This window comes from Homarus americanus, unplaced genomic scaffold (assembly GCF_018991925.1).
Source record: "Homarus americanus isolate GMGI-L3 unplaced genomic scaffold, GMGI_Hamer_2.0 scaffold51476, whole genome shotgun sequence".
Taxonomy (NCBI): domain Eukaryota; kingdom Metazoa; phylum Arthropoda; class Malacostraca; order Decapoda; family Nephropidae; genus Homarus; species Homarus americanus.
In genome coordinates this window covers 3,221,412-3,233,862 of record NW_024736148.1, presented here as the reverse complement: position 1 = coordinate 3,233,862, position 12,451 = coordinate 3,221,412, and the positions used below count along the sequence as shown (strand labels likewise).

Below are 12,451 nucleotides of genomic sequence, written 5' to 3'. Positions count from 1 at the left end.
TTGCTGAAGGAACTGCACTACTTTTCATTACTAATTGGTACATATTTTACTTTTCCATTGTTTACTGGCAGTAAATGGTAAATATTTTTCATGTCTGAAGCTAAAAGTTGCTCCTCGCCCTTCCCATCATGCACGGGTTCAACCTAACAAAACTATTACGCATGTATAGGATGACCCTCAATTTTTGGCCTAAAAATTTGGCCTTAAAAAGTCAAACTACATACGAGTATATACGGTAGCTACTTGTGGATGTTTTGGCCATGATCACAGCTGCCCTTCTTAAATTTTGATTATACGTATGTAGAATTTTAGCTTAAATTTAAATAGTAAGACTTGAATTTTAAATTGAAATACTGATAGAAGAACATACTTTTTATACATATATATATATATATATATATATATATATATATATATATATATATATATATATATATATATATATATATATATATATATATATATATATATATATATATATATATATATATATATATTAAATTTCCTTTTAATTTAACTATTTTTTTCAGTTGAAATAATAGTTGATCTTGTTCCCACAAATCTCTACACAGTCAGGTCCCACTTAATAAGGATGCACCAGGTAGACTGTGGATGGATAGTGGACATTATCACTATGCAGTATCCAGCTGGATACAATAGTGCTTCAGTTTACAAAAGGGATATGATCCTGAAAGACATATAAAAAAATCAGAAATTATTTCCAATGACTACCATTATATAAAGGGATATACGTTCCTTGAAAATAGTTCCCTAAATGTAAAAATACACATTTTAAGCAATTTTTTGTGGAAAACATTATTTATCAGATGTATCGCTTTCATTATCAAATTCCTCTTCCTCTTGTGTGGGTTATATAAAACACTCTTGAGTATTCATAATTCCTCCTTCTGTTGTGTGGGGCCTGAGCCGTGGTCATTGCAATATTCTCAGTGGTACTGTGTGTGTGACAGGCATAGATTCCTCAATTTCTGCCTTTTATTTGGTGGCCGGTTAGCCATACTTTTAGATCAAAATACAGTACGTGGCACATTCATACGACATTATCTGTATATGTATATACTGTAAAAGTACAGAAACATTGCCACACACTAGCTTGCACTACAGTACACTACGGACTGTCTTTGTTTAGCATGGGATGCTTTCAGGTGCCTGTGTCAGCAACTCTAGCATCTTCTGATGCTATGAAAAAATACCCACCCACCCTTTTTTATTTCGGTAAAAGCGGGGTCTTTGTTCATATACTGAAGCGCTGGAACAATTTTTTTTTTGTATTTTATCTGGTCACTGTGCATACCGAGTCACTGTCACACTTGCATTAATACTTTTTTAATGTACAATGAACGACAAAAGTTGTGTCGTGAAATTTGGTGAAAACATATGCCAAAGGGTTAAAACTTTTGGTGCGCTCTGCCTTGTGGTAGGGCTCTCATAATGTTTCATGACTTATATTTAATCTTCAGACAAAACCGCGACATTACTTTTGTCTTTGATTGTACATAAATTGACACTAATATATATATGTCAAAATACATGCTCACAGGAGGGTGTCTGTCTGTTGTGGGGTGCAGGGCAGGCATGCATGCCTATTAAATCATTGAAGTATATTTCCAAGCAAATATGTTTACCCAAGTGTAGGCCTGCATTTATCCATTCAGACACAAGCTTAAGTATTCAAAGAAATAATAACATGAAATATATAAGACTAAATATTCATTTATTTATTCATTTTTTTTAATGGTAAATGGTTCTTTTTTCTTGGTAACTTGACACTGGTTTCACTTATACAATATATATATATATATATATATATATATATATATATATATATATATATATATATATATATATATATATATATATATATATATATATATATATATATATATATATATATATATATATATTAATAATTTTTTTGTATATGTTCCCATTAATATAGGATGTCCACTGCACTAACTTGTTTCTTGCAGTCTGCATCCTGAAGTGATAACTTATGCCTGTCCACTTAAGGGCTTTCAAATTCTTTCATTGTGGGAGGAACTTGATTGTAATCAGGAGATTATTTTCAAAGAGAAGGGGAGTTTGGGTACTGAGATCTCACATTTTATCCAGTACCAATGACAAGTATGTTTCTTGAAGTACATGGTAACAGTTAATTTTGAAAGCCCTGCCATTCACAAGGCTTCTTGGCACTCCACCCTCAAACACATTCCACACTGTACTGATGTGCAAGTTTCCACAGCCCACAATTTCATATCCACCTTCAGTAGTATCCTTTTATAACTCTGGATTTCATTGTGGTGTGCCATAGCCCAGTAGCTATAGTTTACATTTGCATTTATTGAGTTTAGTCTATATACCACATTCCCTAATATCTTCTTCGCTTGAAAGCAGCTGTTCTGTATTGCCTTGTGGGATAATTCAACCACAGTTCTGCCCTCTTTACTTCAGTGCACCGGACTCAGTCATTACCACACTGTAAGGAAGAAACATAAACTTTGTATTTGAGAAAATGCAGAAAAACAGTAATATTCATCAGTGATAAACAAGTCAGGCAGATTCTATTTTATCAAGAAATCTTAAGTTTTGATGAAACAGTTTTTCCCATTTCTACAATCTTCCCATAGTGGCACAGATTGGTCAGTCTTTAGAACAGTCTCTCCAGTCATTTTCTGTCTCTCAATTTTATAATTAACCAGAGGTGGTCTCTATACAGTATTCATTCATCCCTGACTGAGGGGCTCTTAATGGTCACCTAACCCAATTTCATGGTTAGCTCATTATACCCTGTTAGTGGGTGGGTGGCACTGTAACTGTTGTCTGCCACACCACACACACTATGGTGTTGTTATAATATAGAATTAAGTAGTTTAAACTTACTTAACACAAGATGTGAAGGTGTCCACTCCTGAAATCACATGACTTAAGGTATGGCACTACAGTATATACATTATGTAGTACTACTATAATAGTATATTATAAACAATGAAATAGTCCCTTCCTGAAGATTGTAAACTCACTTTCCAGCTGTATGGAGAAAAGCTGTGGATGTTATTAATACTAAATCATGATTATATTGGTGTTATGGTTACAAGAACGTGCTCAATTGACACGCTTGGCAATCCTACATAATATATAATGCTTGGTTCCCCCTGTAAAATGTAGGTTGGCAATAGGATGGACAGGAAGCCATAAAACTTATTCAAATTTTCCAGATTGCAACCAGAAGTCACTGTAACAATAATAGGTGGTCTTTTGTTTCCCAGAAGTGCCAGTTCTTATAAAGAATTCACTAGCGTTCAAAACACTACAAAGTCAAAGACTTGAAAATAAAAAGAAATACTGTTCTACAATAAAAGATCACAAAAGTGACAGTTTGACGTCTATCATTCATATACCCTAAAGTTTTAATACTTCCTAAACCCTGCAATTTTCCATCACCATACCCTGTTTAGGATCATAAACTTAAAAAAAAAGTATATATATATATATATCTTAAAAGTTGTTTTTTAAGCCTCCACAGAAGTCGGCTGCCTCATGGAGGCAGGCAACCAATTGTACTATCTGGGTGCTGTATAAGAAAAGGATCAAGTAGCAAAAGAACATTCTCGTACTGCCCCAGGTTCTAATGCAAAATCATTTCAGAATGTGTAGTCAGTGGAGTTAGCAGGTTGGCCAAATACTTAGGCTCACCAAACATTAGTCTTAAATGTCATTAGCCAGAGTTTGATCTATCCTAACTTAACTTGAAGCCAATGCAATTCGATCGAGAATGGGGTAGTGGCAGTCCTCGGTGAAAGAGCAAAAATAAGCCTCGCAACCCTGTTCAACACTGTTTGAATGTTCTTCAGCCGATAATTAAGTAAGAAGACCCACTAATAGTTACAATAGCCAACTTGATACAAAGTAAAGTGAATGTAATAGTGTCACAAGACACACTATTCCAAAAACGGTTAAATTGCATATAGATTTTGAATATGAAAGTTGCAACTCTTAACTACTGAATTTAAATGCTCTTTAAAATTCAATTTTGAGTTAAGGTACACTCCAAGATTACTAACAGAATTGACAGTACTGAGTTGCACTTCCCCCAAAGTTTAAGAGCCAAAATCATCTGCGCTCTCTCCCCTCCTACATATTTCCTTGGATGACGATACTGTAATCTTGGATTTGTCGTCAATCTGCTTTAGTTTACTCTTAGCCATCCAACTCTTAATATCAGCTAACCCAGTCAAATGTGGAAAATGACCATTGAACAGTGGTAATGATGCTGTTGTAATATTCTTAGAAAGGCATGTTAATAATTTACCAATAAACCATATATTTCTGTGTATCAGAGTGGTTCAAGGGCAGCTTCCTTTCAACCTTGATAGTAATACACCCCACAGACTCCTTCCATAATACACCACACATATCCTTGTCACCCCTGTAACTTTCTTCCACTTTCTGATATTTTCAGTCATTCTGTCTTTGTACCCACACTGTCATTGACATGTAGTACTGTAATTGTTTTATTCAACAAATTGTAATCCAGTTTGATTTGACAAATACAGTGAGATACAACAATCGACAAGCACAAAGTTGTAAAGATGTACACTTGTGAGAGTGATACTCAATTAGACAAATTTCACATCATTTGACATATATCCTAAACTCTTCCAACATACAGCATTCTCAGAAATGTTACAACTGGAAGTTAATTGGTTGCCACAATAGTAGAGCTCAGTCATTAGATTAATTGAGGTGATAAGTAGAGCAATCAGATAGAATATTGTTTGAGAACTCTACACTGAAGCGATTTTTGCATAGCCTTATTTTAATGGACCACACCATTACTTTGCTAAGAATCGTTTTATACTGTGCATATCTTGCAGAAAATTTTCTACACTGCTTACTCTTGTAGCCATCCTGCTTGTGCAAGCTTATGTTTCACTCATATACATTAGTTAAGGTTTTACCGCCATAAATTTGGAAGATAACACTTTTCATTATTATTTTCAAACCTAACTGAGCCAAACAAGCTTATTCTAACTCCACTAAATTAGATCCAACCAGCTCTAATCCAATCCTTTCCTGACAAAACATCTTAAAGGTTGTTGTCTGCTGTCCAGAACACACTACTGTATCAGATTTTGCTTCCATTCCTCAGTCCTTCCTAAGACTTCTACAAAAATCACAAATCATATTGTGAAGTGACCACCACGTCGTGTACATTGATTGTGGTTACTGTATTTATAATAAATCTCGGTCGGCTTCTTTGTAAATAATTAATGTCCACTTGGATTTAATTATGAAAATAGAGAATTGCATACATCAGGTAAAATAAATGAAAATTTACAGATTTTCAATTTTAAGATAAATTGGAAGATTCACATGGCACTCTCAGTCATTTTTGAATGATATTATTACTCATGTTAGTGGAGTTTAAGAGAGCCTTGTTGAACTAAAACTGTTATGATCTAATGGCCAAACTGTACCACAAACTTTTCACAAAAAGCCATCCTTGTATGATAAGAGAAATGTGCACCTATCAATTGAGATGCAATTATACCTGTAATTCAAAGTTCAAGAGTGTAAAGTTGCAGGGCCATTACTGTTTCATCAAAAATTTCTAAAATAAAACAAAAGTAGAGTGGTAAAAATAGACAAATAATGAAGTTCACAACATTTAAACACACAGCCTTGTCTTTTATTTTTTTCTATAACAGTAAACTCTGTACACAACACTGCAGGTATAAACTGAAGTGGTTTCACTTGGGACTTTTTTCTAACCCATTTAATGTGTATTTAGTTAAGCAGGTAACAGGATCTTTGGTTCCTTCACCTGGCAGGTAAGATCCACTGTCGCATTAACCTGCAAGTTCTACTATACCAAGCATAATGCCCGTTATTAATTTACTTACGTACTTGTCCTTTGCAACTGACACTGTTCTCATCATTATGTCTTTACCTTTCTTTTCCTGGTTTGCATGGCAGAATCCTGGGTATATGAAGAAAAACTTTATCATTAGCATTGAGACCCTTCATGTGGCTGACATGGGCACCATGGACAATGTGAGTCTTTCCTTCACCACTAATCTTTGTGTCTTGGGGCTCTCATGGTAACTTACTGTGTGGTTCTTTATGTGGGCGTGGCTCTGGTGCGGGCAACATAATTGTTCCACACAGATTTCCCTCTTAAACTATTATAGTGGTGATAAGATTTATAATAGTGTTGATAATTCAACTAAGTGATAGAGTAATTCTTAATAATTGCAATATAGTACAGTAGAACTTATATGAAAGTAATACTATAGTAGTTTATAACAATAATCATAGTAATTTTGTACAGTACATGTAGTTTCAAATGTGTGACAGTACATGTACTGATAATACTGTATATTATCAATAATATCAATTTTATTAAAGAAATAAAGATGATAGTTGTTATAGTACTGTAAGAGAAAAAGTATTGTATGTATAAGTAAATAAGGGATGATAAACAGTAATATATAGGGTGGGTAGTTTTGTTATTTTTTCTTACGAAATGGAGTACAAGGTACTGTACTATAATTACAAGTATGTACTTTACTTATGAAATGGTTGTTGACAGTTCAGTAATAATGATGATGAATTCCAGAAGAATCAGAAAAGACCATGATGTATTTTGTGCTTGCATATGGGGTTAGAAAATACCATTAATGTTTTGTTTTTAATATCCTTGATGGTTGTTGACTGATTAGTTGATATGTTTCTACGACAGAAGTATGAGAGAAAAGGAAGTGGAACAGTTTTAAGTCGAAAGGGCCTCACTCCAAAGAGAACCCAACCTCACCTAACTCTTAGAAATAAGGACCATTTGGACTGTGCCCAAATCATAATGGTTAGATCAGTTTTGGTCTGTTAGAACTGGGGCCCATTTGACCACTCATTGGTTGATCTAGAACAGGGGTTCTCAACCAGGGGGGGAATTCAGGTTTTCAGGGGGGGGAATGTATATGTACTAATATGGAAAAAATAAAGGATTTTCAGTATTATATGCATATTATTTGGAATGCACTTTTTGAGGCAGACAATCTTGGAAAGGAGAGGGGGAATGACATTCTGACATATGGTGAAAGGGGTGCATGGGGCAAACAAGGTTGAGAACCTCTGATCTAGAATATATGGGACAGTATGTCTAGATAAAATTAGAAGGAATTCAGTGGGCAGGGAAGACTCGATTTGGGAAACCTATGGGGGAGGCCCTCATCCTGGAGTGAGTGGGTACAGGCTGATGATGATAAAAAGGCAACTATATGCTTCTAAGATACCACCAGTATTGAATGTTATCTAATGCATGATCATGAAGCTAATAGGTAAAAAGGCTCTGGGTTTAAAGTAACTGTCTATGGTATTGAGCAAAGGAGGCAGACTAATGGGTGTCTGTTAACCTGTAAAAGGTCACATTATTGCGCGCGCACACACACACACACACACACACACACACACACACACACACACTCACTCACACAGTCGGGAAACATAAATTTTGTGTTTTATTGCCCAAACACCCCAGAATGACCTAAGAAAAAAAAATACTAGTAAAAGTGAGAACTCATTTTGTTTAAAGTGCTGCATGGGATTTAAATCTTGGGCTGGTGCAGTATTGCCAAGCCTACTAGCTCCCAGTCCTGTCACAGTACTTCCGGCTGGTCTTGCAATCATGTACAGGTTGAACCTCCCTAATCCGGTACGCTATTGTCCGGCACCTCCCGTCGTCCAGCTAAATTTTAGTTTGCTGGACGGCCACTAGTCCCCACTAGCGCTAGTATCCATAGTTCGGCATACCCTTTGTTTACATCTGGTCCTCGTGAGTTTGGTGCGTTCCTCAGTATTTCAAGTGTTTCTGAAATGTTTCACTTGTTATTTACCCTTAATATGCCTCCTAAGCATATTTATTTTATTATTTCATTTACTGTACAGATATTTTTTTACTTCTTTACAGGTGAACATCACCAATTTATGCACAGGTACCGTAACTATTTTGTCATTTTAAGTGCAGACTGAGAATTATTGTTTATCTATTTTCGTTTATTACAATTACAGTGGTCCCTCAGTTAACGAAATTTCGGTTAACGAGTTACCTGCCATAAGAATCTTCAATTCGGTTAACGAAAAAAAAATTCGATTGACGAAATCCTTACGAAAATCACATTTTGTTTTGAACATCAGCTGATAAGCTGAGGAGGTACTTAGCCAATTCAGTGATCTCTTCTATGTTTACATTCAAATTAATCACTATCTTATAAGAATTCCAGCAATGCAAATTAAATTCACCCTGGTCACTTCTATTAAATTTTATAAGCAAAAAACAAAAACTCAATCTAAAGGACATAAATTAACAATTAAATACTTCACACCACAGGCGCCAACTGTCAAACATGTCACTGTCACCCCTCCCTCCCTCCCTACCTACCCCCCACCTTCCTGAGAAAGTTTGGGGAAATGCACTAGGCTTACAGGTTTAATAATAAATAATATCTTAGACTAAAGTTAGGAGAATATAATTGGCATTGCTGGATTCCTTGCAAGACAGCGAATAAAATTATAAAATTTTTGCTCTCTAATAAAATTCTTAAATTGCATCTAAAATTTGTATGTCTAATGCAAATTATAGCTTGTTTATATTCAAATTAATCACTATCTTATAAGAATTCCAGCAATGTAAAATATATTCTGGCTGGTTAATTATATACCGTATATCTCGGCCTATAAGACGGAATTTGTACCATAAAAAAATCCCCCCAAAGTTAGGGGGTCGTCTTAAGCACCAGATATAAAATTCTTACCTCTTAAACATTGTGGTTTAGCGTGTCAAGAGTGGTGCGTAAACCACTTACAAGGTCCTACCACTAATTATTTTATACTGAAACTTACGTTTGGGAAGCTGGATTAAAATGAAGATTACCGGTATATTAAAATAATAAAAATGTATTATAAACCTGTCTAACATACCGTAAAAGAACAATATACCCCGGTAATAAACACAGCTGCTACCTCCCCCCCCCCCATTTGCCAGTGACAAGAAAGGGGAAGTGACCTTGACTGTGACCGCCTGTGGCTATTTTTAGCCGTCCTTGTGTTCGAGGTGGTCAGTAATGCATATCTGTATATTTACTGATCATAATATTTATCTCCTATAAATAATTCATTTAAAATTTATTTTTTTTACAAAGAATATTCAGTAAATGACTGCGTTAATTCTTGAAACTACCGACTGTGGTAAATTTAGGATATAAATGATGAACAGAAGTCACGTCATGGATTCGGAGTTTGGTCCTTAATGATCACCATAAATGTCTGGTCAACTTCACCTACCAGGTATAATGGTCGCCTCCCTTTTTTGCAAAACATGTATATAATTAAAGAAAATACTTGCAGTGTGTTTAATATATTACAGTATATTATAAATAAATAAATAAACAAATAAATTGGCAAATCTATTTCAAGTAAATGGAAATATTTTACTCACACCGACATTAATTCCAGTTAAATAACTGACGCTTAAGTGAGTCACTAGTGTACACCAGCCGGTAAAATTTGATGCCAATACTTGAAGTGAATTGGCATTATTTTAAATAACCAACCATAAATAAATGCAAAAAGGAAAAAAGATCAAAGGTGAGAAACATTATATTGTATGTATGTTGTGTTGTCAAAGGAAGAGAAACAATTGAAACTCTGCAATTGTGTGTAAATGAGGCAGAAAGATAGATCAGCAACCTAAGACTTGGTCACAATTTTCGTGATGCCATATGGAAGTAGGATCTACCATTAGACAATACTGTACATTATGCTTCCAATATCTTCCCAGGCGGTAGTATCTCCCTGTTTGGTAGCTGCCTAAAACTTTTAGTAATATTACTTTGATACAACATGATAAATTAGACAAACAATGAAAATAAACAAACAAAAGTTATTTACCAAGACCTTCTCTCTCAGAACAGAGGGTAAGAGATAAGATAAGACGGCTATTTATAGCCCGTCTTTGTGTAGGAAGTCGACCACACTAGAAATAATTCATTTAAAATTTATATTTTTTACATAGAATATTCAGTACATGACTGCAATTATAAAATATTGTGAATATATATATATATATATATATATATATATATATATATATATATATATATATATATATATATATATATATATATATATATATATATATATATATATATATATATATACAGCAGTACCCCGATTTACGCGGTCAATTGAACCCACAGGGTACCGCGGAAAGTGAAATCCGCGTAAATGGAACAACAGAACATATGGGATTAATTCCAATAAAGACTGGCCCGACCCCCAAACTCCACTTTTTCCGACACAATACCTATGTTGTAGTAAAAATAACATCTAAATTTTATGATGGTATGCTCACACAATTAATATTTAAGAGAAATACATATAATGAGACAAATCTCACAAGAAGAAGATTACATATAGGTAGAATATTGATAGTAAGAGAAATGTAAAGAGAGGAAGACTTTGGTAGCGTGGCCGTGATAGCTATTTGAACTGGACTCACACTTATCTTATCTTATATGTCAATACACATCTATTACGTCTTAAGGGCGACTTCTCAAACACTGCTTCGTTACAACTCTTTATTAATTACGAACATGACATGGACACATTAATAACACCTCCTATTGAAGTTACTAGGACACTATATTTACGTTACTAGGACATCATATTACGTTACTAGACACTGATTCTCGGACACGAACATGACATGAATACACTTCCCACGTAAGTAACTCATCCCATGGAAAGCTCTGACAAACACTCACGTGACCTAGGGGAGGCCTAGCCGGTGGTCCTGGGTTGTCTCTATGGGAGACTGCTTAGCTGGGCACCGGAGGGAAGGCTCGGTCCTGACCGGAGGCGACTGCCTCAGGTCCTCTCGAGCGGGCCTGGGGACGTAGTAGCTGGCCCTTCCTGGTCACAAGACACACACTCGTGAGGGAGGACTAGGACGTCCTATTTATTGGAAGACCAGCCGTCAGGTTGAGCTGATCGGGGACTTTGAACATATAATCAACGACCTCACCGGCGCCATCAGCTCGATGAACAGGCTTTGTGTGAAATATAACAGAGTCTAGAACTGCTTTTAGTGTCCTTGTGGCCGAGCCGGTAAGCGTTCCCTAGTCACACCCAGTAGGTCGAGGGTTCGATTCCTTGCTGGTGAGGTCGTTGATTATATGTTCAAAGTCCTCGTGTTATATGGACTAAAAATGAAGTATATATATGTACCTCGCGTTTCATACCAGCTGGATTCGGTAAAATGCTACTGACACCACATAAGAGGCACGGGCAGTTTCCCATTGAGGTTCACGGCGCCATCAGCTCGATGAACAGGCTTTGTGTGAAATATAACAGAGTCTAGAACTGCTTTTAGTGTCCTGTGGCCTAGCCGGTAAGCATTCCCTAGTCACACCCAGTAGGTCGAGGGTTCGATTCCTTGCTGGTGAGGTCGTTGATATATATATGTATATATATATATATACACACACACACACACACACAGTGGGGTATGCTATAACGAACGTAATTGGTTCCAGAACCTCGTTCGTTATAGCATTCGTTCGTTATAGGATTAATCCGTTCCAGGCCCCCAAATACAACCGCTTAACACTGAAGAAATTCTGTGGAAAATGTAAAAAATACGGTACTTTATCTTACCTTAGTGTTATTCAGCATGCAGGTACCCCTAAACACTGGCACAGCACTATCACTTCCACTGGGAGTCTTGGCTTTAAGGTCCTCAAACAATTGTTTAGCCTTCTCACAAATTATAGCTTCACTAATGTTACCACCTGCCATTTCTTTCTCCTTTATCCACACTAAGAGTAAATTTTCCATCTCTTCAATCACATTACACCTTGCTTTGCTAAGTCTAAAGATTCCCTTAGCCACTTGCACAGTTTTTAACTCCTCTTTATTCTTCAAAATCGTACATATAGTCGATTTAGCCATCCCATATTCATCACTAAGTTTCGCAATGCTTCTTCCATTCTCACGTTTCTTTATAATTTCTTTCTTAGTTTCAAGGGTTATTAGCTTTCTCACTCGCTTTGGACGACTCATTGTTACAATTGTATACTTGTATAACAAAATAGTTATACAAATAACGCGAATTTCCACATCAAAAGACGAAATTTCAACAATAACAGTGGTGCACTGGCTACACAATGAGACAAAGATGGCGCCTGACGCTCTTGTTGTGGGTCGCGGTACAACAATATTCATGCGCCAGGCGAAATAGTCCCGTATTCATCCGCGTTCGTTGTAGGAGTTGCGTTCGTTATAGCATTCTCAATTTTATAGGTAAAACCGTTCGTTATAGGAATATTCGTAGTAGGATCCGTTCGTTATAGCATACCCCACTGTATATATATAT

The 12,451-nt window shown here is 35.8% G+C and overlaps 1 pseudogene; it reads left to right on the top strand.

Moving 5' to 3' along the window:
• LOC121872049 overlaps window positions 1-12,451 on the top strand; it is a 99,366-nt pseudogene that overhangs the window by 44,988 nt on the left and 41,927 nt on the right.